We start from the raw sequence: 27,317 nt of genomic DNA on the forward strand, positions 1-27,317 counted from the left end.
CACTGAATGATGTCACTTACTTGAGGAAGCTTAGTCAAACTCATAGAAGCAGAGTAGAGTGGGGGTTGTCAGAGGCTGGGAAGCAGGGAAGGGGGGAGTTATTTGTCAAAGGATGTAACGTTTCAGTTATGCAGGATGAATTAGCTCTGGAGATCTGATGTACAGCAGGTGTCTGTAGTTAACAATATCGTGTTATGTGCTTGAAATTTGCTGAGGACATTATGTTAAATGCTCTTATCACACATACACAAATAATAAATAAAAGCGGTGGGAGGAAATGTTTGGAGGTGATGGATAGGTTTATGCATGGATTGTGGTGATGGCTTCATGGGGTGCATACTTATCTCCAAACTCATCAAACTGTACACATTAAATATGTGTGGCTTTTTGTATGCCAGTCATACCTCAATAAAATGGCTTAAAAAAAGACAGTCCCTTGAGGAAGAGGAACTTCCGCCTTTGGATCATCTTTGGATTGGAGCTGTGTCATCAACTCTTCCTGGGTCTCCAGCTATTCCCATTTTGGACTTGCCAGCCTTCACAATCACTCCAGCCAGTTCCTTAAAATAAATCACTCCCTCTCTATAGCCACACATCCTATTGGTTCTGATCTTCTGCAGAATCAGACCCATACAGTGCTTGAAGTTCAGTGGTGTTTTTGCAGAGTCCTTCCCTGATATTCCCTGGGTGTTCCCTCCTTGCTCATCTCTCTCACTGTGCATGGTTTATTTCCTTCATGGTACCAAGCATGATCGAAGATTAAGTTTACATCTTTGTGGCCTATCCCATGATTAGACTGTCAGTGCCAGGCATATGGGGACTGCTGGGTTGTCTGTTCGCTGATTGCCCCTCATCCCAGAACCACCCTAAGAGGATACGCTCCCCAGAGTCTGCATCACCTGGGCCCCTTACCTCTGGGACCAGCCTGTGGGGGTGGCCAGTAGAGGTGCTGGCAGGAGCCTGGTGGGAGGGGGAGCCAGTGTCCCTGGCATTTCTCCACCCCTCCTGCCTTGTGACATGGGGACCACAATCCTCTATAGCTATGGCTCCTCCCCCAGTCTCTGACTGGGCTCCAGCAACATGCCCATTGTGCCCAACTCTACATCCCTGGGGACTCCCTAATTCTCTGTTACCTCTGTTATAGCCCTTTCCTTTTTTAAGTGGCAAAATACACATAATATAAACATTTCATTTGAATTAATTTTAAGATACAACTCAGTAGTGTTAAGTATATTCGTATGTTTGTGCAATCAATCTCCAGGACTCTTTCATCTTTCAAAACTGAAACTCTTTACCCATTAAGCAACAACTTACCATTTCCCCTCCCCCCTGGAAGCCACCATTTCACTTTTTGTCTTTATGAATTTGATGACTCCAGGAAGCTCATAAAAGTGCAATCATACAGTATTTATCTTTCTGTGACTGGCTTATTTCTCTAGCATAATGTCCTTGAGGTTTATCTGTGTTGTAGCATGTGCCAGAATTTCATTTTCAAGGCTGAATAATATTCCACTATATATGTGTGTGTGTGTGATATACATATACATACACACCCACATATATGTATGTGTGTATATATATATATATATAGCTTGTGTGTGTGTACATATATATACACCACGTTTTGCTTATGTATTCCTCCATTGATGAACACTTGGGTTGCTTCCAAATTTTGGCTATTGTGATTAATGTTGCCACAAATGTAGGTGTGCAAATATCTCTCAAAGACCCTGCTTTCAATTCTTTCGGGTATAACCCCAGAAGTGGAATTGCTGGATTATATGGTTGTTCTATTTTTAAATTTTTAAGGAACTTCTAGACTGTTTTCCATAGTGGCTGTACCAATTTTCATTTCAACCAAGATTGGGCAAGTGTTCCAGTTTCTCCACATCCTCGCAACACTTGTTATTTTCTGCTTTTTTTTTTTTTCTTTTTGAAAGTACCCATCCTGGTGGGTGCATGGTGCTACATAACATTCTCTTGTGGATCCTGTCTGAGGATGCTGCTTCCTTCTGGAATACTTACGGCTTCCCCTGGGACACATACCTCCCATTGCCTAGAACATTGCCTGGCCTGGGGGAGGGGATAAGAGAATGGGTACATAAAAAGTTACATAAAATAGCAAGTATTGACCCCAGAGTGGATGCAAGTGAGGGGTGTCTGGAAGAGTGGACATCTGGCAGGGTGCTGTTAAGTGTTCAGCTGGCAGATCAAACACTGCCAGAGAACTCCCATTCACAGCAGTAGAGCTGAGCAGGCTATGCTCTCCCCTTCTTGCTTGGCTGGCCTTAGTCACTGCCAGAGCTCCAGGGGATGGATGGTGAAGGCACTCCCATCAGGGAGGCCTGGCCACATGTCAGAAGCCCCAGATCCTGCCTGGCTCCACATCCCCTTGCTGAGTGACCATGGGCTGGCCACAAGCAGCCTCAGTGCATCTCTCTCATCTGTATCTGTGCTGTGAGATTGCAACCATTCTTTGTTTCTGTAGAGTGGGGATCATGTGGCCTCACTGCAAGGTTCCAGGAGGTTAGGGGTAGCATCCTGGCATAGGCTCAAAGCTGCTGGACTGTCAGTAATGTTTGTCTTTCATCCTGGCATAGGCTCAAAGCTGCTGGACTGTCAGTAATGTTTGTCTTTCATCCTGGAGGCCAGGCTTCATTGGGGTCTGTTGTTTCCGTCTCTTGACCACAACACTCTGGTGAGTCAGCAAAGCTGATTCATTGGCAGACTGACTGGTTTCTGTGAAAGACAGAACTAAGCTGGAGAAAGGATGGGACCTGAGTTCTAGTGGACTGAATGAGCTGATGAGTAGCTACTGACCTGCTCTGGGAAGGCCTCTCTGCACATGCTCCTCAGCCCTACCTTGAAAGGCAGGCTGCTGGCTCCCTGGAAAGTACACACTCATGACAGCATATGCTTTTTAGAAGGCTGCATACAAGGGGAGAGCATCAACCCACGTGATGGGTGGGGGAGACCCTGAGGGCTGGCTAAGCCCACGCCTTCCCCAGCAGAAGACACATGCTCCGGTCTTCAGACTCCCATGCAGCTAGCATGGCCAGAGGACATGGCTGTGGTCACAGGGATGGAAGCAGCCAGCCAGCAGTCTGTGAAAGTTCCTGCCTTTCTAATCAAAGGAGCAATTCCTGTTGTCTCCGCTGTGTCAGTGCTCTTCTTCCTGCCTTGAATGCAGACAAGAAGCCAGAAACTGCTTGATTTCTTTGCTGGGGCTGCCGTAACAAATGATGGCTCAAACATTGAAAATGTATTGCCGCACAGTTCTGGAGGCTAGAAGTCCAAAATTGAGGTGTCACAAGGTTGGTTCCTTTTAAGGGCTGTAAGGAAGAATCGATCCTAGCCTTTCTCATTGGCTTGAGGACACCCGACTTCTCCCTGTGTCTTCACATCATCTTCCCTCTATGCTTGTCTCTCTGTCCACATTTTTCCTTTTTAAAACCTTTTAAAATTTTCCAATTATTAAAAAATTTTTTTTCATTCTGTCACCCAGGCTGGAGTGTAGTGGCGTAATCATAGCTTACTGAAGCCTCAATCTTTTGGACTCAGGTGATCTTCCCACCTTGGCCTACCAAGTAGCTGGGATTACAGGTGCATTACACCATACCTGGCTAATTTTTCTATTTTTTGTATAAATGGAGTTTCACCATGTTGCTTTGGCTTGTCTTGAACTCCCAGGCTCAAGTAATCTGTCCACCTTGGCCTCCCAAAGTGTTGGGATTATAGTCATAAGCCACTGCGCTCTGCCCAAATTTTCCCTTTTCATAAGGACACCAGTCATACTGGATTAGGGCCCACCTTAATAACCTCGTCTTTAAGTACAATACGTCTGTAACAGCCTTATTTCCAAAAGGTCATACTCTGAGGTAATGAGAGTTACAATTTTTTTTAGGGGGTGCATGATTCAACCATAATATTGAATTCACTTTGCAGCCCTGAGAGACAAGCAATGGCCACTGAAGGCCAATCTGCAGAGGATGGCAGTGTGGACAGGTGAGGAGCCCAGGTCCTGGCCAGCACTGCTAAGCCATGAGCCCATGGCAGCACCATCCCACTTGAATTTATGTTATTGAGGCTGGTGTGGGGTTTGATGGAACCTGAGTGGCTTTGACCACTATGAGTCAGGTTTTCTGTATCCTGAGATCCTGTCAAAATGGTGAGGAGTCTCCTGATGTCCTAAATGCTGGGATTCCGATCGTGGCAATGGCTGAACTCAGTAATATTGGGGGTTTCTACACTTTGAATGAAAATAAGATAGTTTTCATTAAGATGAAAATCGGTTAGTTGGAGACCTAAATTTAGAAGCTTAGATAGAGTCAACCAAGCAGTCTCTACCCAATTAAACACACCCTCGTATTAGTAGGTATTCACTATTTGTTTTTTGAATGCTCAGCTTGCATCCTCTGAGAAAAAGCACTTGATACCTTGTGGGAAATTTCCTCTCCCCTTGGTTTTCAGTCTTGGTGGGGCTGAAAGTCAAGGTGCCTGCAGAGGCTCCCGAGGGCCAAGAGCAGGTGTGAGACCGAGGGCAGGCCCATGGACTGTAGCAATTCTCCTGGAGCTACACAAGGACGGAAGTGTGCTCAGGCTTCCTTGCTGGTGGTAGAGCTTTCACTACGCTCTGGGACATGCCTGGCCCCTGACATTTCCTGGCCTGGAACTTTAGCCGTCACCTTGAGGCTACAAGAACTCCATTTTTCTTTTAATACATATGAATTTCTGCCTCATTTGTTGAGTTTCTGCTTCTGTTGCTTGTGGCTGAAGAACCCTACCTGATCCTGGGTTTATATCCTCATTCTAAACAGTGGTGAAGGATGTTCATTGATCTTCAGAGCATTCAGAAAATAACCACATTACTTCTGCCTCAGGAAAAAGAGAGACTCCCTCCCCACGTTGCTAGCTTTATTCAGATAATTTCTTCAGTTCTGATTTGATATACCTGGGGTCAGATGGAAAGTCAGAGACTTGACCTCATTCTCCCCCCACCCCCAGCCCCCATGGTACCTTTCAGCATAATGGCCAAAAACAGAAGGTGTTTCTAGATGCCTACTCTTAGATTAGTTCCATACCTGTTACAGCACTGGAAGCTGCAGGTGTCTGCCGTGCTGGGTTTCAGGATCTGTAGTTTTAAAACGTCTTTTTATGCTTATATTTGGTGTCATCACTGCCCATCTGGAAAGAAGAAAAATAATTTCAGTGGAACCCAACTGACCAAAGGGCCAAGCGCAAGTTCATTGGAAAAAGTGTCTTTTATATTTTTTGAGACAGGGTCTTGCTCTATTGCCCAGGTTGGAGTGCAGTGGTGTGATCTTGGCCCATTGCAACATCTGCCTCCTGGGTTCAAGCAATTCTCCTTCCTCAGCCACCCAAGTAGCTGGGATTACAGGTGTGCACCACTATGCCCAGCTAAGTTTTGTATTTTTGGTAGAGATGGGGTTTCACCATATTGGCCAGGCTGGTCTCGAACTCCTGACCTCAAGTGATCTGCCTGCCTTGGCCTCCCAAAGTTCTGGGATTACAGGGGTGAACCGTCATGCCTGACCCAAAGTATCTTTAAATGTCAGTTATACAATGATGTAGTTGGCCTTCAAAAATGAAAAACAATCCATACTTGAGCTCAACAAAGTTCCAAAAATAGGCATATTTGACCATAAGGTCAATTTATATCCCTTCTAATATCCATTAATTTGTCCATGGCCCAAGACATTTTTAGAAACCTCTTTTAAGCCTTTCAGTTTTCTAATATGATTGACCCAGTTGTGAATTATTTTTTTGCAAATAAAATCTGACTCAAGGCCCTTTTCCCACTGAACTGGGTTTTGCAGCAAAGAGAACTGGAGCAGTGAAAGTCAAGTCCACTCAGCAAGTGGCAGCACAGTGTTAGATTCATTGTTGGCAGGAGGCTTGAGTCTTCTGACAGCTAAAAGAACCAAAAAGCTGCCCAGGAGGATATTCAGAATGCTCAGAATGAAGAGTGAACTAATTAAAATAAATCCACTCTGCACATTTTAAATGCAGACCTTTGGGGTTTCCATAAGACCTTTCCCAGCTTATAGCTCCTGGATATTAATCTAGTTCAAGGTAGTTTATTAATAATATTAATAATCATAATTGCTTGAATTTGTGGTGTCTATTTCTTTGGAGAATCACAGAGGTGCTCTGTGTCTACCACCATACGGCGAGGCCCCATCCCTGACTCCCCAGGCTGGCTTAGATGGGCCTCCTTCGTGTTCCCAAAGCATACTGGGTTTACTTTTCCCATAGCTCAGCTCTGTTGTCACTTCATACATCGTGACCCATATGTTTCAGGAACTGATGATCGCTGCTTTCCCTCCTCACTAGAAAGGAAGTTCCTTGAACCAAGGAAGGGAGTCTTGTATACTGAACTCAATAAATGGAAGCTCAGTCACTGTTTGTGGTAATGCTCTGAATTGGGTTATCTTTATTCTGATTTTTTTCCTGGAGGGCAAACTGAGGCACAGAAAAGAAGGGAAAAGATAATAGGAATTTTGTTGAGAAAGACTCCTGGCCTTGGGTCTTATGGCCTTCCAAAAAATTCAGATCAGTCCATTTGCATCTCTAAATAATAAGGCCACTCCCCTGGCCACAGCTCCACTGAGATCTGACTTAGGGATGAGGATGAAACCCATCTGGTGCCACACATGGATGAGACGGAGGTGCAGAACGACATAATGGCATTTATTTTGTGAATGGTTAGGGCACCCCTCACCCTGTGCTTGGGCTTTCCCCCTAGGCAGTTGCCTCATGGACTCACTGACATTGCTGCTGGCATGAATTTTCCAGATGCCAGTGAAAAAACTCTCTTGCTTACCACTTTGAACCATTTGAAGGAAGCCACTCTGAACTGGTGAAAATTCTTGCTCATAGAGCACTTTGCCAGTGAAAAGGTGTGTTCCCTTCAGGCAGCATGAAGGAGGATACAGTGCACATGGCAGGGCCATGTTTTAAACAAGATCTTGGAACCTGGTCATGAATGCATAGAAATAAACATCGATATTTAATTATGACCTGGTCAGTTCCTATTTAAGTCTGTGGCCTTCAAAGACTGTTCTCTTAAATGCTTCATATCTCCCCCCTACCTCCATTATTTCTTTACCCATTTCACTCGGCCTTTAATGTCTGGCCCCCACTCCTTCCTGATGGATGTTCTGATGGCATTTTTGCTCCTTATCTGACTGAACTTCTAGGCCGCAATCTAGACTCGTGGCCATTGTCTACTTAAGATACTCTTTCACTTTGACCTTTCCTTCTCCCCTCCCTGTCTGGATGTTTAGTCTCTTCCTCTCCTTGACTGCTGGATTTCCTCTGCTCCCAGCCCTGGAGCCTCTTCTCTTCTCACTCTACAGTCACCACGCAGGCGATTGTCCCCACACCATGGTCCCCGCAAACATCCACACACTGAGGCAGCATCCAGGCCAGGCCATTTGCCTGGCTGCAGTCCACGCCTCCACCCACCCACCAGGCAACTCGGTGCCCCTGTCTCACAGCCCTTCCAACCCACATGTTTAAAGCAGAGTCCATGAGCCTTCTGCAAGCCAGCTTTCTCCCTGGGGACCTCAGAAACCTGACGTCACCTTCGACTTCCTCCTCCTCCTCCTCCCAGTGCCTTTCCCTTTGACATCCATTTCCTAGTTCCCATGAGTTTCATCTCTGAAGGTCTCTTCCTTACACACCAGTCTCCATCTCCACGGTCACTGTGTGGACCAAGCTGCTCTCTCAAATCCTTGGGCCACTGCAGCAGCCCATTCCTGCCCTGCACCAAGAGGCTGCTTTCAACACTCAAACTTGTTCATATCAACATTTTGCTTAGAATCTCTCGATGGCTTTCCAGTTTTAAGGAATGAAGATCAATCTCCTTAACACAGATCCTCTCTTTCCAAACACACCTTGCACCATCTTTCCCCTCATGCTTGGCTTTCCAACCAACCTGGTCCTTGTCCAGCTTCATGCCACCCTACTTCCTGCCTCAGGGCCTCTGCTCATGGTGTTCCCTCTGCCTGGACTTTTTTACTTCCATCCTTTCATCATTACCGGGTTAACTCCAACATGTGCTTCAGAGCCCAGTTCACATGTCCCTTTGATGATGCAGCTTCTTCAGGCTATTCCAAGGCTGCCCGTTACATCCCTTTATCATGGGCTATACCCATCATTTTGCAGCACTTACCATAATTATAATTAAGCATTTAACTGGGTGATTTGTTGTTAAATGTTTGTCCCTCCTGCTAGCCTGAGTGTTTATTGGTGGCGGGGTCCATGTCTGTTTCTTTTTCATGCAGCATAGCGCACAGTGCAAGCAATATCTGTTAAATAAATGAGAAAACCCTTCCACCTGTCATGATATTACTCACACTTTTGACAGGCTTAGCAGAACTTATTTTATTGACAGTCAATTATAATCCTATAATCACAGAATTATCACAAATTTCAAATTAGTGAATTTGAATCCAAGTGGATTTTATTTACTTTTTGATTCAAAACCCCTCAAATATTTAAAATTCCCCCCATGGTAAGAGATGGAAGCAGGTGGACGGGATTGTTCTTAGAGACTGTTGACAAGCTGGCTCCAGGGAAGTTGTCCCTCAGCAGCGTGGCATGTACTGTGTATGTCTGGATTGCGTTTCTATCAGGGGGAGATGAAAAGAGACTTCATCGTGACTTCGCCATTTCCCAGTTGGTCTCTCACACTGCTCTCAGTGCTCTAAGTTGGGGAGTGGCTTTGATGCCTTCTGGAGGGCCAGCATCCAGCAAACTTTTGTTGAGTACATTACCTGGGGCTCTGTTTACAGCCACAGTGTGAATGGTCATTAAGTGATGCGTTATCTAAATTATAGGGTCAGTGGATGAAATGCTGGCTTTGCCCTCTGCCTCCAGGCAATTGTGCAGGACTCAACAGCGCCATGTTCTGCAGACCTCCAGCACTTCCTCCACTGACCCAGGCCAAACTTGCATCAGATGGAGAAGGTTCTGCAAAACACCAGAGCACACTAGGGGAAACAGGATCCCTGGGCAGGAATTTAAAAATGGACTCTCCATTTGAGCCCCTGGAGAAGAGCGAAGGGTCTGCCATGCCCACTGTGAATATGTGCATGGGTGAACTGGTAGTGCCCTGTAGCCTTGGAGCCCTGAGAATTACACTCAAGGATGTGTATTTTCTTCTCCTTATTGTAGGGTCATCTTTTTGAATCAGACTACATCAAACAAACTCAATCTGAACATGTATCCCCATGAATCAGCTTTTCCTTGAGATAAGCACCGAAATACCCTTTGCACAGTCATTGCTAAATTCTAACTCTTCCAAAATGTTTTCTCACATGATGCTTTTTTTCCATGCCATGCCTCATGATGCTGTTATTATTGACTGGGATGTGCTGCTTTTTGCGGATACAATTCTCTCCCCCTCCTAATCCTTTACAAATGCCTATGCAGACCCTCAAGTCCCTCTTGGCAGGGGAGCTCTGCCTGCTCCCACACCCTCCTTCCTCCAGGCCTGTGGTGCCCTGTGCCAGGGAGGGGCAGGACCCATGTGTCCTGGACTAGATCCTTCAAGTAGTAGTCCCTCTGCCTGGAATGTCTCTTCTGTCCTCGGCCACAACTGCTGACAACTTCCTCCTCTGTTCTGTTCCTCGTAGAATCTTTTCTTCCCTTTTTATCACTTACATTGCTTTATTCTTCCTGCGCTGCGGTGAATCTATCTCTCCCACTAGACTTTGAGATCCTTGGTGTGAGGTCCCTGGCTTGGTTCATCTTTTACCTACAGGGTGCCTGGTGCACCCTGCTCACTGGGAAATGTTTTCAGCTCTGGTTGTTGAGTGTACTTCTTGGATCCTGGGATGTGATGACAGAGGTTTACTGCAGTGTGCAAAGGGACAGAGGTCCATGTTGCCCTTGTCTTCCTCGGGGCTCCTGGCTGGCAGCCAACCCAGGCCTGAGAAGGTCATGCAGTCCAACTTCCGCTGATCTATCCCAGACCCTCATGTGTCCCAGGTTGTAAGGACGGGAAGTGTAGGGGAGAAGACTCACAACTCCTACATGCCAAGCCCTATTGCAGGTGTCCCCCACATAACTGAGGAGCTTGTCAGGTCCACAGGACCAGAGCCCCACTTGGTGACGCTGGAGGTCCCAACTCAGGGACCACAATCACCCATGAGGAGAGACAAAGCGCCCTCAGAGGGAGGACCCAGATATTCCATGTCTCACAGCTGGTGAGTGACAGAGTGGGCTTGGGGCCGGGTCTTGGTGGTCCTGGGGACACTGCACAGAGGGAACAGTTGGTGGTCTGGCATGGTCGGGCTGCTAGATTGAGCAAATTAAAAATACAGGACACTGAGTGAAATGTGAATTTCAAATAAACAATAAATACTTTTTTAGTGTAAGTGTATCCCACGCAATATGTGGGATACACTCATACTAACAAAATTATTCATTATCTGAAATTCAAATTCCACTGGACGACGACTTCCTCCTCCTCTTCTTCATCATCATCATCATCATCATCACCATCATCATCATCTGGCTACCTGAGGGTCTCACCAACTTTTAGCACTCAAAGTGGATCACAATCAGAGGAAGCCAATGCAGTGAGTCAATACTGGGATGACACAGTGACAGTCACGGCTCATGTGTATGCATCACCCTGTAGTTCATGACACATTTCAGCATCCGTGATCTTGTTTGATTCTCATGACTCCTCTGAGGCAGGTTGAGTGGCCTTGTCACCATCTCCTAGGTTGAGAAACAAAGGCACAGAGAGGTGCAGGATGTTGCTCAGTGTCACACAGCATGTAAAGACAGGGAAGAACTGGGGATGAGTCAGCCTGGGCTCACCACCTTACCACCTTCTGCTTTCTCCAGGAGGAAACCCTGAACCTCCGGCCTGTGGACTCAGGCTTCTTTAGGCGTGTCCTGGGAGGTGTTGCCAGCCCCACTTATGGCTCATGGGCTGGAGTTCATGGGAGAATTGGTGTCTCTGGGGGAGAAAACGAGGGTTTCATTTCACTTTCACGTCATGTACTAAGGATCTTCTCAGCTGAGTTCTCCCAGACATCCACAGAAGTGAAACTTTTGATTCAGCCTGTAAACATGAGTCCTTCCTGTTTGGGGAGGGCTCTGGTGCTGCGGGAGGCTCAGGCAGCTGGGCTCTGCAGAGCTGGGGGCTCCCCTGCAGGCCCAAGGTGCACCCCTGAGCTGCTGAAGATATGTTCCATTTTCCTCCTCATCCCTGCCCGTCTTTCCACAGGAAGCCACTGGGGTTTGCTTTGTTGCTGGGTTTGACCACTTGCCGGTAGTGTGGTTTTTGAGCCCAAGATCTTCGGGTGAATTTAATTACCTTAATTGAATGGTGCTTTCACTTCTTAGAGAAGGGGAAACAGGAAGACAGTGGAGATGGCAGGGGTTGGCTTTATCACACCCAGAAGGCTCTAACAAATTGGAATTGATTCCTCTTGCTCTTCTTTCTGGGTTGGTTTTCTGAGCCATCGACTCAGGCATGTCTGACGAGCAGTTCAGTGGAGTGAAGTGTGACAATTCCTCCCTGTCTATGCACAGCCTGGAGCCCTGCTCACAGATGGTCCTCCATCCACAGATGCACAGCACACACAGCCTCCACCACCCCACGCCACAGGGTGCCTTGCTGGTCAGTTTTGGGCCAAGCTCTCGACCTCTCTGTGCAATTCTAACAGCCCTCTTGCTTTAGAGGGGAATGTCCTTGTCTATGGTCTATGCTTTATGAGGAGAATGTCTTAGCTTGAACTAAAATATCATAGGCTAGGAGACTTAAAATCGACATTTACTCCTCACAGTTCTGGAGGCTGGAAAGTCCAAGATCAAGGCACTGGCAGACCTGGTTTCTGGTGAGGGCCCTCTTCCTGGATTGTAAATGGACACTTGCTTGTTGTATTCTCATACAGCAGAGAGAGAGAGAGTGAGTGTGCACATGTATTAGCAAGCCCTTTTGTGTCTCTTCTTATAAGGGCACTGATCCTATCACAGGGGACTCACCCTCATGACCTAATTACTTCCCATAGGCCCCACCTCCTAATACCATTCCACTGGGGTAATCTCAGTGAATTTTAGAGCACACACATTCAGCACATAGCAGCCAACAGTGAAATGGCAAAATTTACTTCCTCAGTTGAAGTCCTTCAGGTGAGGGCAGCAGACACGTGTTGAGTGTCTGTGAAGCAGCAGGTCAACCCCTGCACCTGCCCGTGCTCACTTATTCCTTGATAACACTTGGCATGATAGGCTCCCCTCATCATCTTACAGCTGATGAAACTGAGCTGTGACTGGCTAGGTCAGTCGCTGGTCCCTTGCTTAAGGCCTGGGAGTGCTGAGCAGGGCCTCCCCAGTCCTCGGCCTTTGTGCCCTGCTCTCTGGCCCCAGGTTGATGCCTCCTCAGCATCTCCCATGTGGGGCTCGCTGTGTCTTTGTAACCCCTTTTACTTTTGGAAATCAGAAATTATAAGTTCACTTAGACTCCTAGAAGAAAGCGTAAGATCTTGTAAGCATGACTTGAAGCTCATTTATGTATCGATCCATTCAACAACTACTTATTGAACACCTGCTTCATGTCACCAGTTTTGGTGCTGGAGATATAGCCATGTGCAGGGCTGACCTGGGCCCTCTCCTCACGTAACTGGATGGATCCTGGGAAGTTACTGCTTTGTAAAAGCACAATTACCTCTGATTGCCTTAGACTGGCTTCCACTGGGCAGTGCCTCTTATGTGTGTAAAGCAGAGATTTGATATGCATAAGGGTCATTGTGCATCCAGTCTGGCCATTTTGGCTCCACTAGCCTGATATTTGGCACATGGGAGAGGGGTGTCAGCCTGCAGCCTGGCCTGGCTTGACTGGACCCAAACTCAGGTTATAGACTGGGAAAGCCAAAGGCTCTCAAACTGACTCTGAGGCCACTGTGCCCTGGGAGAGAACAAGTTTGGCTTTGGCCAGCCCCAGGAACATGATGTGGTTGGGTGCCATGATGGCAGTGTTGGCCTGGTGGGAGTCTGAATCTTCTACAACCACATTACATGTGCAGGAGCCTCTAAATCTTGTAGCAGGCAGAAGTCCAGGATGCCCCAGGGGTTGTGGTTGAAGAAACCAGCTTGCCTGGGCTTGTCAAACCCACAGAACTGGATATAAGCAGGGGGTGGCAGGGGCTGCTGCCCTCTGGGGAGAGACTGGAGGAGTGATGCTTTCTCTGTGAGCTCAGCCCAGCCTGAAGCTGACTTCTGGCCTGGGTAGCCAGTCTGCCATGTCTGGATGGGTCATTCCCCAGAAGCTTCCAAGTGCTGCTCAGACCCAGGGCTGTGCCTACAGTTAGAGGCCAGGGAACAAGGCACAGGGAAGGCCGGGCTTGGTCTAACCCAGGACATGAGGGTGACCAATACCTGGCATCACAGACCCAGGGAGGGACCCTTATGGCAGGAGAAATGAGAAGTCACAGGAGAAAAGAAGAGAGGAGGAGAATGGGGCTGGGTTCAAGCAGTCTCCCACAAACCTGTCCCCTCCTGGTTCCTGTTCCCTGATGACCAGGGCAGGCCAAGCGATGTTTAATAACCAGCTCTCTGGGGCAAAAAGCACCGGATTTGTAGCACTGGCTAATTTCTTGCTGCTTCCCTGACATCCCAGGCAGAGTTGGGACGAGGTGTGCTCAATGGGCCTTGCGGGGTGCAGGGGGCTCTGGTGTGCCTCTGCATCCCAGCAGGCTCCGGAGCTCGCACTGCTTAAACTTCGGTAGAGTCTCACTCCACAAAGGCTAACCTGCGAGCTGTCAGCAGCACCTCTTTGCGCAGTTTCTGACCGCTTCTGGAGGTGGAGCATTATGGAGGATCACTCCTTGGAACTCCTGGTGGCCAGATGGGCTGGACTCAGCCAGACACCGTCTCTGGACAGTCCCTTCCACTAGGAAGGAGCTCAGGCCTGGCACTGCCAGCTGCTCCACGACACTCTCTCAGGTGTTCTCTGCAGACCTCAAGGGGCCCAGCCTCAGCAGACAGATGCTCCCTAAGTAAAGAGCCCTTGGCTTCTCCTCGTGAGCTCAGAGGTGCCCTTGGCTTCTCCTGGCGAGCTCAGAGGTGCCCTTGGCGTCTCCTTGTGAGCTCAGAGGTGCTTTATAGGAGCAGCCATGCTGGCATCACAGGTAAAAGTAGGAGCAGGAAAGATGTGGAAGGGAGAGCATGTGATCCCAAACAACTCTGTTCACCCTGTCTTCCTCTCCCAGGGTTGGGTGAGTGCCAGTCCTGCTCCACTGCCCAGGGGAGTTGCCTGAGAGGCAGAGATTTTGGGAGAAAGCAGGGTCAGCCTGGCAGCCATGGTTCTGCTACTCATCCTTCTTACCCTTGCACCTCCTTGTTGCACCCAACCCAAACTGCAGGGCCACCCCCACTGCCAGGCCAGCTGCTGGAGAAGGGACACATGGCTCCTTCAGGAGCTCTGGGGCCATGTGAATGGTGGGTCCCCCTGGAATCTGGGCACAGGTCCTCGTGCTGCTCTCTGCCCTTTAGCCATGGTTGCTGAGTACAACCGTGCTTGAGGGACATGGCATGTGAGAGCCTTTCTCATCTGCAAGTGGACCCCACGCCATGCACCTGGCACAGGTGCTCCCAATAGACTTTCTAAGTCCCCACATCACTGGCACTGCCCAAGTCTCTGGCCAAAATCACCCCTGGCTGAGAACTGCTGTTAGAAAATCAGGGAGGGAGCACTAGCCCAGCACCAGGCTCTTCCTGCCTTCACTCATTCATGTATTCACTTGCTCTTCCCCTCCACATTTCCTAGGAATATCTTGCCCTGGATTCTGGAAATGGCAGGACCTGACATGAGAGTCATCAAATAGGCAGTACCAGCAGTGCGAAGAGCGGAGACCCAGCTCTAAAGTGCTGTTGTCATGGGTGTCACTTAACTGCTACACCTGGAAAAAAGGGATAATAAAAATCAGCCCAGCTGTGCCCACCCCTGGGACTGCCCACTCCCAAGGTTGCTCCCCATGCTGGACACAGGAATTTTCATGGAATCGGTCCCTGTGGCAGGCACTGCTTGAGAGTCTCTTGATGCTGGAGTCAGCCAAACCACCAGGTCCTGGATCCCCACCACAGCAGGGAGGATGCCTGGACTAGAAGGAGGTTCAGAAAGCCCTGACTATTGTAGCCCCGTGCCTCAGGGAGGTCAGGGTCAACAGGGAGAGAGCGAATGGCATACATGTCCTCCTCTCCGTGTCTCCACAGAGCAGAGGTTTCTCCTCTACATGTAGTAAGAAATGCATTTACATCATGGCACAGAACATGCTTGGAGACATATGTATCATGGAAAACCAGACAAAGCAAAGCTTACCCTTCTTATATGTACTGCTCCATCCTAATCTAATCTATTCGTTCATTTAAAAAACCTCTTCACAACTTAGTGATTTCAGGACTCAGTAATGACTTATGATCTATAGTGATTTAAAAAAAACTCTCTGAGACCAGAAATTTTAGGCATCCCTAATTATGCCCAACTTATGGGTACCCTGTTTCTGGTAATGCTAGATTTTCATCTGGATGGAGAATTGGAGACCCAAGGCCCAAACACAGTGACTGATCAGATTCACTTGGGGAGGGGAGGAGACCCCACCCCCTGGTGGCAGGTCCATGGGCTGGGCCTTGCCTTACTGCTCTAGCTTAAGTTTCCAGTCTCCACACAGTGCCTATGCCTAGCATGGGGCCTTTTATTTGCTAAACAAGTGAGTGAATGAGTAGGTGAGAGAAATTTCTCTTAACCACTGAGTGGGTAATGAGCACCTGGTATAAAGGTACTTTATAACCTAGTATTATTAATATTTATTATTTAATTAGTATTCACAACAGCCTCATTACACAGGAGTTACTCTTGTTCTTTACAGAGGAGAAACGTGTGTAGCGCAGAATTTAATACCTGGTGGTGTGGGGCTGGAACCTGGGGCTGCCAGAGAAGTGGTCCCTTTCACCTGTCTTTAGACAGCCTCCTCTAGCAGCTTCTAGAATGCCAGCTACAGGTTAAAAGTCTCTGCTCAGCACCACACTGTGCCTTTGGGGACCCACCTGCCCCTGGCTACCTTGCAGCCTCCATACTCCTGGTTCTTACCCACAGGTCTCCTTAGAGCTCATCTTGAGACCTATGGCCATAAGATGTCCTTCTATTCCCCATACCCCATGACACCTGGGATTCCATAGCATGGGGTGCAAAGAACTTGAAACCCTGCCCTGGCCCTTACTTACTGGGGCACATAACTCTCCAGTTAAGAGCTTCAGAATCAGACAGCTTTAGGACTTGCCACTTAACTTGGCCACTTAACTTGTGTGAGCCTCAGTCTCACTTTGGTGACCTTGGGGCAAATGGAAAGGCAGACCCAGCAGCTTGATGCTTGTGGAAACCCCTTATGGATCAGGAAGTGGGTGGTGAAGGGACAACTGTAACCTATGACCAGATTCCACCTTGGAGAGCCTTGTCTAGACAGAAGCCCACTTGAGGGCTCCTGGAGGAAGAGACATTTGTTTTTGCTGGGATGGGGGTATCCCCTCAGGAACCATCCTTTCTCCAGCCCCTGGGAAGGGAGCCAGGCACTAAGGGGAGGGGAACCCCCTGAAAGCAGCCCTGGAGGGTGCCAGCCTTGGCAGAGAGAGGAGGTTCAGGCAGGACTCCTGAGAACTACGGGAGGGCAGGGTTTCTACAGAGTCCATCGCATCGTCTATAGACCAGGTTCTCCATATGTAAACTGGTGCCATGAGGTTGCGTGACACAGGCAGAGAAGCAGAGCTGGAAGAGCTGTCACCAAATGTTAGCCCCCTGGCAGTCCCAGGCACCCATCCTGTTGATGGCGCTCCTGCGACCTGTCCCTCACTCTGTATCCATGGCCTCACTCAGTGGGCGCAACAACTGGCATATTGAGTAGGGCTGACGCAAAAGGAATTTTAGGTGGAGAAATTGAAGGTCAGAGAGGTTAAGGAACTCACTTAAGGTCACACAGCCAGAGAGCAACAGAGCCAGGATTCAGGGCCAGGTATCTCCAGAATGCAGTGAGGCAGAGAGTCAAGAGATGAGATGGTCTTCTATCTGCCACAGATTTGTGCAGGGCGAGGAGTGGGTAGCAACCCCTCTCCTAGCAAATTCTCAGTTATCTCTCTCTGCATCTGGTCCCGCCAGGGAGCATTTGCTTTAGTAAAGCTAGAGGAGGCATGTGTAGGACCTGGCTGTCCTGCAGAGGTCATCTTCCCTGGCCTGGAAGCCACAAAGCTGTGTGCATCTGGGATAAGGAGAAGGGGACCTCACACAGAGCACCCCTGGGAATTCCTAAGCCTCCCACATAGGTCTGAAGCTGTGCCTGGCCTTCTCCTGTCTCTGCTGGAGGCTGGAAAGTAGCTGGTAGATGACTGCTGTCCTTTCTCCAACCAGCACAGCAGGGGTGAGGCGGCTCAGCCAGGGGAAGGAAAGGGGAGAACAGGCTCCTGCAGTGCAGTGTAAGGAGCTGACCAGCACCCAACTGCTTCATGGAATTCCTCATGGCAAGGAAAGCCATTCAGATGTGGCCAGCCTGGTTCTCCTTTTCAAATTTAAAGCTGAAAGATGCTCCTTTAACAACCATGTTTATTTCAACCTATGGCTGTGTTGATGTGAAAAACTTGGCTCCTTGGAGCATCTCCTGTTGTGTCTGAGAACAGTGCCAGCCCCTTGCCCCCCTTTCCCTTCTTAAGGAAGCATCTTCATGCTTTTCAGAATGCCCTGGGGGCTGGCTTAACAGTGCTTGATCCCACTCAGGACTCAGGAGATCTGCTGGCCCTGAGACTGCACCTGGAGAAAGCTGATCTGGGTCTTGAGTGATGGGAGGTTGCCCCTGCTTCAGGGAGGATGTACTAACAAGTCATAGTCTCTTGGGCAACTCGGGTCTGATGCTTGTCAGTGGCTGTGGTTTGTGCCGTGTCTGCCCTTGTCCTGAGCCTGGTTCAGAGGTGGGAGTATCATTTTCCCACTCAGGCTTGACCTCCCATCCACCCCATGTGCTGAAGGTGCTCAGATCCATGACCTCTTCCGCACAAGAGGGGAGGTGGTCACCATGTGTGGTCACCATGGGGTTGGGGTCAGTCCTGTATGGTGCCAGCTGCTCTCCCACTGAGTTGTGAGCATGAACCAGCTGAACTCTGAGGCATAGGACTTTCTCCTTGATGACTCTGGAAGGTATAGGCCCAAGCTGGAGTTTAAGTGGGAAGAAAAAAGTCTCTAAATAGGACAGTGGAGTGAGGAGAGCAGTTCTTGTATTTCTACCACGTGCTGGGAACTTTTCATACATTTGCTCAGTTAATGCTCACAGGACTAATGTGGGAGCTGTTATTATTCCCATTTTACAGAGGAGAAAGCTGAGGTCCAGGGGGCTTGCTGAGAAGTGTCAGGGCTGACCTATGAACCCAGATTTGCCTGTCCTGTTGCCCCTTCCGAGCCACAGGCTTCCAAGTGCAGTGTGGAATCCCTGCAGCACCCTGGGCAACTTCCCAAAGTCCTGAGGAGCTGGGGTGAAGCCTGTGCACCTCTCTAGGCATACTCAGCTTTCCTAAGGGAGGTTTTGACTCTAGTGATGGGATAGCCTCCTTTCGAGAGAATCTATTGGGAGCTCTGGGTATCAGGAGGCAGTGAGTACAAGACATGGGAGTTGCATTCAGATCACAAGCCCCTTATTCACTGTGCATCTTTGGGCAAGTTACTTAACCTCTCCAAGCCTCGGCGCCTGCCTCCGTGAGGGGGCTCACAAGACCTACCGTGCTGGATGGTTGAGAATGAGACTAGATACTCCAAAACTTTGCACACTGGAGGTCTGCAGCCAATGATTTCCACAGAGGAAATGGTGGGCAAACTGAGGGCAAGAAATGGCTTGCATCTAGTGGTTGTAGCCCAGGGGGCCTGAGCTCTCACCCCTTGACCTCTGCAGTCTTCGGCTGATCTGCCTTTGAGGGTGGCAGACACAGCCAGGTGAGAGGATGAGCTGGTGGTGCTACTGTGGCCTGGCAACCCGGGACACGGCAAGCCAAGGGGCAGCTCCAATGTGACCTGGGATGACCTGGCCCTCACAGGCAGGCTCAGTGGTGCCAGATCTGGAACCAACCTCCTGACACAGTGGGGAGTAGGGAGAGAGCCTCAGAAACTCCTTCAGAGGCTTCCCAAGCAAATTGGAGAGCCTCCCCTTCCCCCTGCCCTCCTCAAGCTTCAGGTGAAGGCTTTGAGGTGGGAGATATCCCAGATGAAATCCTTCCCTCCAGCCATCCTTGCAGCCCCTCAGTAGCTCAAGCCCACCTGGGAAGGGGGTTAGTAGTGAAAGAAGGGACTAACTGAGGCAAGGGAAGACAGCCCAGAGTGGGGTGGGCCAAAGGATCCCCTGTGATTGGCCAAGCAGAGAATGGAGGACGCAAGGAAGGCCTGCCCATCTGCCATGTGTCATGGCCCAGAAGAACGTCCCTTTCCCCTTCATCTAAGACAGGGAGGTCCCTAAGTCTGGAGAGGAAGCTATTCATGGTTGATTGGTTGTTGGGATTTTCTTTCTGTCAGACTTTCCCCAGGCTGTCTGACCTGGGCTTAGAAGGGAATGCACTTTGCACTGAGCTGGCTTCAGTCTTTCCCCTGAGAACCCAGGTCAGCTGAGTTCTGCTCTTGCCTCCCCTTGACTTTAGGAGGCTGTGGATTAATCACACTGTATTCTTCCCACAGGCAGCCCCTTCCAGGGAATGTTCCAGAGTGATACCAATGACTTAAATTGGGGGTGACACATCTGAACATCAGCATGTGCTCTACATGCTCCATGTTTGGGTCTTGATAGGCCTCCACTGATCCTTTGTCCTTCCCACTCTGTCCCATCCACTAGCTCATGCCATGCAACCCTTGGAAACCAAGTAGAAATGAGGGGGTGTCTGAGATTTTTCCAATTAACTAAATGAAGCATATGATTGAGATAAAGACTATGGACTGGCTGGATTTTGTGAAATGAGGTTTAAACTCTCAAATGGAAATAAAACCAAAATCCACTCCAGCCTCGATGGGCCCTGTTGGGGAGCAGCAGCCCTGTGTGCCCCTGTAGCGTGGCCTTCTCTCAAAGCCCTTTGCTTCCCTCCAGTAACCCAGGGCATATGGAGTAAAATCCCAAGAGCCAATGAGGAAGACGGCCCAGTTCTGGTGCCACCAGCAGGCTTGCGTTCTTGAGATTTCTGGCAGAGACTGGAGGAATAGGGCTATTTCAAGACATGAGGCCTCCCCTCTTCAGTAAGGGTCTCCAGGGCTTCCTTAGGGTCAGGAAAAGACAAAGACACTTACTTCTGTCCTGGCAAAAAGAAATCAAGGTGGGAGGATGCAAGGCCATCTCTAGCCTTCCTGTCTACTCTGAACAGCCTTCTCTCCCCAGGTTCCAGGAGACCTAAGCCCCTCTGCTCCAGGACACAGCATTCTACCAGGCCCCTTCTTACCCACCGCACACAGTTGTTCCCTTCCCAGTGAGCTTCTGGTCATCCAAGAGCAGACAAACTTGTTCCCAGAGACCCAGGGGCAGATGTGTGTTGGACTTGGGTCACCCGGGGAAGGCTATTTATAAATCACCCCGATAAGCACAATCTGCCCTGCTCGGCCCAGGCCACATGGACACGCTGTGTGTCTGGTGATTCTACTGCTAAGCTAACCCTCCCAGCACCGTGACAGCAAACTGGACATTTCCTGTATCAGTTAGGCCTAAAAAGTGGGCCCTGGAAGGTGCAGGAGACTCAGGAGCCAGCCAGTCACTGGTCCTGAAGGGTCTGGCTTACAAACTATTCTAACAGCAAGAACTTTCACTGCTTTTTTTTTTTTTTTTTTTTTTTTTTGTATTAAATTGACCCATCTCAAGATGTGTTCTTGTAACACAGTGGTCAGCAAACTTTTTCTGTAAAGGGCCACATTGTAAGCGTTTTCAGTTTTGCAGGCCATATGGTCTCTGCTGATATAGTGTAGAAGCAGCCTTAGACAATATGCAAATGAATGAGTGTGGCTGTGTGCCAATAAAACTTTATTTACAAAACCAGATGCTCAGACCACAGACCAGAGTTACCAGCCACTACTGCAAAGGGAACTCAAATGCTGGAAAACAGGACCTCATTTACTACACACATCTGTTTAATCTGCTCCCCAGGTTCCTATACTTACGGAGCTACCTGAAAGGCCTACACAATGATTTTTCTTAAGGCTATCTAGCTTTCCACACACATTGACCACTGCCGTTCTCAATGTTCAATTCTTCTCCACCAGAAAATAAAAGAGGTAATTTTAGACTTAGTCAAGCATACCCTGTGGGAGTCTGGTGGGGGCCCTCCCAGGGTGTGTAAGAACAGGCAGCCTGTGGCGGGCTTTGTTTTGGGGACACACATGCTCGCAGAGCCCACAGGCCAGAACGTCTCAGTCATCAGTTTTTCTCTTTGTTACAGCTGGTGTGACCCTGCCTGGCCCAGCGCTGGGGGAGCTAAGAAAGCCAGCCTCCCTCAGCCCTGAATGCTGAAAACCTGGGACCATGGGGTGCCCCCCATTTGACAGCACAGTGGCCTGGGCACATCTGTGCACTCAGCCATGTGGGAGCAGAGATCCCTGACAGATGACACCTAAGGACAAAGTCACACATGTACACGGTTCCGGGTACGTGGTCCCCGAGGCCCATCCAGCACACCAAGAACCTCAGCCCCAACACCAATGGGCTCCCGGCACACACATACCACCCTGCACAGCACCCTGGCACCGAACTACTTCCTCAGCACAGCATCGGCCCAGCGGGAACATCCCTTCCGCCATGAACTTGAGCCTCCCTGCCCACGCTAAGGAGCCAGACAAGTGTCTGGGCTGTACCTTCCGCTCTCTGCGTGTCCAGCTGCTCAGGCCTCCTCGGGAATGGGAGAGAACCCCGGCTCTGCCCAGCAGCCAAGACTTCTTTCCTCTTTATCCAGGCTGCCCAAAGGTGATAGCAGAGTGGATTCAGGACCCAAGCCTCCTCTAGCTCACAAACCTACCCACCTGAGGAAGATCAGTGACCAGAAGCCGGCCAGACACGGGAAGTCCGCGAAGCTTACCTAAATAGAGACCCAGCCGGGGGAAACCAAATGGTGTTCTTGGTGGGGAAGAGGCAAACAGTCCGCACTGCAACACCCGCGTGGTGTCAAGTAACAGTCAGATTAAACAAACAGCCTCAGCTGCTATTTTTACTTCCAAATCAGCCACGAGTAACAGATCACTTGGGGAGTGAGAAATGGCTTGCCGCTTAGCCGGACCCTAACCACGATTCCAACTTCAATCCAGAATGATTGCTAAAGCTATTCCAGCACCTAGAGTCAAATAAAAATATCCCGAGGTGGGAAGGAAAACATTTGTTTAGGGAAACATTAAAAACGGGAGAGTGTGTGCCTTGGAGCCAGAGCCCGGAGCCCTGCTGATGTCCCGCGGCAGAAATAGCCCGTTTCATCATCGGCTCTGGACGACCGCCGCCCGCATTCCTCGAGTAAGGAGACGTCCTCTGCTGTGCTTTTGGAGCAGAATAATATGCAGCTAGGGGAAGGCCAGGCTGGGTCTCAGGGTGAGAGTTACAGAAGGATATGAAATAATCGGGGAAGAGGCAAGGTAAGTGTCCACTTGGTAAGCTTGGCTACAGCAAGCCCAGTTGTTTGCAAAGTCCAAGCACCAGTGGACAAGTCCCGTTCTGCCAGGCTCCCCTCTCCACCTCTGGGAAGGGCTGGCCTCCCTTCAACCCTGAGGTGGGCTCATGCCTGCCTTCCCAATGGCTGCTTTCTGTCTCAGGCTGGGGTCACCTGCTCCCCAAACTGCCCGCAGATCCCCCAACTTTTTCCACTGGCTTTTCCTTGGCTTGTGCCATGCCAGCTCCCAGAGTGCCTTCCTTACTCTCCCAAGCTGGCCCTAGGATAGTCTGCTTGCTACCAGGATTTAATGCAAGAGTGGTTTTTTTTCCCCCTTTCTCTCCAAGGTTCTTTTTTATGCTTCCCTGACTGTGGCCTGAGAAAGCGGAGATGACTGGCCCCCACTGGGTGTCCTGCTCTGTGCAACGCTCAAAGCCTCTGCAAGTTTGCAGTGTGCTGTGTCTTTGGGTCTATTTGCAGACTGTCCCTTCTGCCCCTGTGGGCTCTTCAAGGGCAGCAACCTGTGTCCCAGCCCCAAGCTGGGGCCTGGCACCACCTCCAGCCTTGAACCAGCTGACAGCCAGGGCCACAGGGACCCAGGTCTATGTACTTTTGTCTAAACCAAGTCACAAAGAACAGCTCCTCCTTGCCCTGCAGACTAAGGTGTGAGATTCCAACCAGCAGGAGCATTCAGACCCGCCTCCTCCTGGAAGCCTCAAGACTTGCCTTTTGCCCTGAGAGCTTCAGAACCTTGCTGTGGGGATGATTACTTGCTGCTTCGCACTCAGAGATGCTTTGAGGGAGGCCCAAAGTGAACCCCTCAATTTTACCCACCCACCTCCCTACCTCCCCATTTGCCAAAACAAACGCATGCCAAAAGGTCAGACAAAAGCCATCAACTTGAGATGGGAGCCAACATTTAAAAAGTACACACGATTTTGAGCCCTGGCTGCATTATCTCCTAGTCAGTTGACATGTCACATACTTACCCTTCCTGAGCCTCAGTTTACCCATCTCTAAAGTGGAGAGAATGCCTGTGCTCTGTGGGATTCAGGGTCAGGGGAGCTCATGTACATGAATATGCTCGTCTATTGCAAAGCTTCCCAAAATGTTAGTCATTTATTTGTTATTTTTTCCCATGATTTTTGCTACACCTCAACCATCTGTATCAACATTTACTTACTATTTTCCTTTAAAGAAAATTTAAATTGACTTGCTTTTTTTCTTGAACAGAAGAACTTTATGGAAAACAACAATACTTAATAGATCATGGATTTGATATATTTGTTAATTTCCCTCCCTCCCAGTACACATTGAAACAAATTTACAGTCAGTTCATATGTCATCTGTTTGACCCAAATCATTTTGTTCCAGATGTTAGAAAATGTTGCATAACTAAACCTCATTTTATGGAGGAGTTTGCTTTGGGGTGTGAGTAACATAAGCTGAAAGCTTCGGCAGGGCCCCTGGTCTTCCTAATTTGCTTTCCTCCCCTCCTCATCACCTTCCTTCCCCAGCTTACGTTTCATTCTTCACAGGTGGAGAGCATGACCTCATGTCTTGTTTAGGATCCTAGAAACAGCAAGCTTTGCTCTGCAGCAGGAGCGAATGGTGTTTGCTTGAAGTGGCTGATTGAGGAAAGAGCACCGTGGGATGGCTGGGGAATGTTCCGGGGGCCGGGCACTGGCGGGTAGCTTTGTCAATGACATCAGCAGGAGGGGTAGGGAGAGAATAATAAAACACAGTTGACCCAGCAAGAGCCTGTCCTAGGAGCAGGCAGCCCTCAGAGCTTGGCTGGAGGCTCCAACCAGCAAGCCTGAGCATAGCTGACACCTGCAGAATCTAATTTCTCCTGGATGTCCCCCCACCAGCCCTGTGTAATAGACTCTATGTCTGTGCCAGTTACAGCGGGTATCCTGATGCAGACCATCCCCAGCCAGAAACACAGCCGCAGAACTGAGCCCAAGCTCCAGACCAAAAACTGAGCCCAAGCTCAGGGTCTGCATGGCCCAGAGCTGGCATCTGTCCGGGGGACTGGCCCAGGCAAAGTGACCACTGTCATCCAGTCCAGGAGCTGTGAGCTGCATGGAAAGAATGTGAATGAAGACACAACTCTAAATGTGGAACCATGGACGTTATGTGAGCCAGTGTGCTCCCTAGCCGTCCAGAAAAACAAGGCCCACTTGTACATTCTGCAAGAGCATAAATAAAGCTGTCCTCAGGCGGCGTGCTGTGGTGGCCCATCCTTGCAGTGGCTTCACTGGCTGCACCCCTCAGCAAGGCCTCTGGAACACTGTGAGGGCAGCACACCCACCCAACAGCGTGGGTAAAAAACGGTCTAGCTATGGCCTTGCCGCACGTGGTGATCGCTAACTTAATTTTGCAGCAAATTTAATCTGCTCTGTATTGGTATTAATTAGAAATGTTCAAAAGCTGGTAATAAGGGCAGTGCAGAATGGGTCCTTCAGGCCAATTTCTGGTTCTGGGTATTTGAAGCTCATATCCCTGCAAATAACAGGAAGCCACTCACCTGATTCTTTTAACTTTGTGTCCTGGTTATATGTGACTTCCTGTCGGGGAACGTTTCTTCATTATCACCCAGCTTTCCTTTAGGAGTCATTTCTGTAAAGTTCTTCAGGACGGTGGTACATTTCCATGGCTTAATAATAATAATAGCAAGTGAAAATGCTAGCCAGCAAATATAGAATGCTTACTTTGTGTGCCACATGGTTCTAAGTCCTCACATCAATTAACCCACACCCTATACACCCCTGATCATAGGTCCCTGCATGATTTTTTCCCATCCCCATGAATCACTATCCATTGGGGAGCTAGGGAAGGATGAGATATGGAGAACTGATATTTCCTGAGCACTCATTATGTGCCAGGAAAACACTTTCTGTGCTTTGTTCCACAAAATACTCAGTCTCCCTGTACGATGGCAGCTAATGTTTCCTTTTTAAGGATGAGGAAACTGAGGCTTGCAGAGGTCCCAGGATGCCACAGCTAATAGCAGCACAGAAGATGCAGACGAGGGCTCACCTGCCCACCTATCCAGTTAGTACTCTCCCAGCCCAAGTGCAGGACACAGCCACCTATTCTCCTTGCCTCTCCCTGCAGAGAGGGCAATGCCTGCAGGGCACCTCCTTAGCTACCGATTTGTTATGGGGATTCTGTGCCCACTGTGAGAACAGCACGAGTGTATTTCCAAGCCTGATGGCAAGATGGTGCCTCACTGGAGGAGCCCTCACTTCAGGGGCTTAGGCCCAGCTGGGCTGGCTGCCTGCTGAGGGGCCTGAGCCGGAGGACCTCTCTTGCAGGAGCACTGGGTTGGTGGGGTGTTGCCTGCTAATGTGTAGCTCAGAGGGGCTAGAGTTATGGGGGCAGGGCCCTGTTTGTAGCTCAGAGCTTGAAAGAGCCCAGGTTGCCGAGGCCCGTTCTACAGGGCTGCCCCTTCTCCCTATCTGACCAGCCTGGTGCTGGGATGGCGATAGTCACATTCAACTGAGGGTCACCTTGGCTGAGGCCTCTCCTCAAGGCTGTTCCTTTAGGATTCTTTGTTTAGGACTTTACGACGGAAGACTTAGACATAAGAAACAGAATCTGTGAAGGAAATCCAGTTTATTAAAGTGCTACCAAGTCTCACAACAAAGCCATGGCAACCAGCTGGGAGGTCGGCTTCCTGGTGGATCTGGGTGTAGTTGCTCCTCTCTCCACACTCAGAGAGATCTGGAAGCCCAGCGTTAAGAGGAGCTACTCCCTAGAGGACGGGTTGACAAACTTTTTCTGCAAAAGGCCAGATGGTAAATATTTTCAGCTTTGCAGGCCAGTGGGTCTTTGTCAAAAGAGCTCAGTTAGGCCATGGTAGCATGAAAGCAATTAGTGACAATCTACACAAATAGGAGTGACTAACACGGTAAATAAAACTCCAGTTTCAGAGTTTAAAAGAAGAAAGTTGATTTTCATACAATTCCATGTATTACAAATATTCTTATTTTGACATTTTCCCTCCAATTATTGAAGTGTGTACAACCACTCTTAGCTCACAGGGCTGTCCAGAACAGACAGCACAGGGATTTGGCTCATGGACAGTTTGCCGACCTCTGCCCTAGAGCCACTTTGTCCACTTGAGTGGCCACCAACCCTGTGTGGCTAATGAGCACTTGAAACATGGCTGGTCTGAACCAAGATGTTCTGTGAGTGTAAAATGCACACTGGATTTCCTTAGTACAAAGAAAACCTTGGAAAATATCTCAACAATATTCTGTATTGATTACATGTTGACATGACAATACCTTGGACATTCTGGGTTTAATAAAATATATTGTTAAAATTTACTTTCACACATTTCTACTTTTGGAATGTGGCTCTAGAAGATTTGAAATGACATATGTGGTGTGGGCTGTATTTCCACTGGACAGTCCTGGGCTCTGCTCCTGGTCACGGACCCTCACCCTCATTGCCTGGTATGTCCATTAGGCCAGACTTGACTTGGGATCAGGGCTGAGCTGCTCATGGTGAAAGAGTTTCAATTTCTCCACCGCGATTGCTCTGAGTTCAGTTGTTAAGCAGAAACTTTCACAAGTGTATTCCTAGATCATGGGTATTGTTCCCATTTGCTTCCACCATTGTTTCTAAAATTTACTGGGCCT

At 49.1% G+C, this 27,317-nt stretch overlaps 1 protein-coding gene across 1 annotated transcript in view; it reads right to left on the minus strand.

Annotated features, from left to right (window-relative positions):
- The window catches only part of C8H10orf71 (chromosome 8 C10orf71 homolog), a 33,059-nt gene extending 10,772 nt beyond the window's left edge, over positions 1-22,287 (minus strand). Inside the window, exons 1-2 of the mRNA XM_063710082.1 lie at positions 22,108-22,287; positions 5,082-5,184 (exon numbers count right to left, since the gene is read on the minus strand). The gene's annotated coding sequence lies outside the window, so the exon portion shown is untranslated. The remainder of the gene's footprint in view (positions 1-5,081; positions 5,185-22,107) is intronic.
- Positions 22,288-27,317: the final 5,030 nt, after the last annotated feature.

The sequence above is a fragment of the Gorilla gorilla genome, chromosome 8 (genome assembly GCF_029281585.2).
Source record: "Gorilla gorilla gorilla isolate KB3781 chromosome 8, NHGRI_mGorGor1-v2.1_pri, whole genome shotgun sequence".
NCBI lineage: Eukaryota > Metazoa > Chordata > Mammalia > Primates > Hominidae > Gorilla > Gorilla gorilla.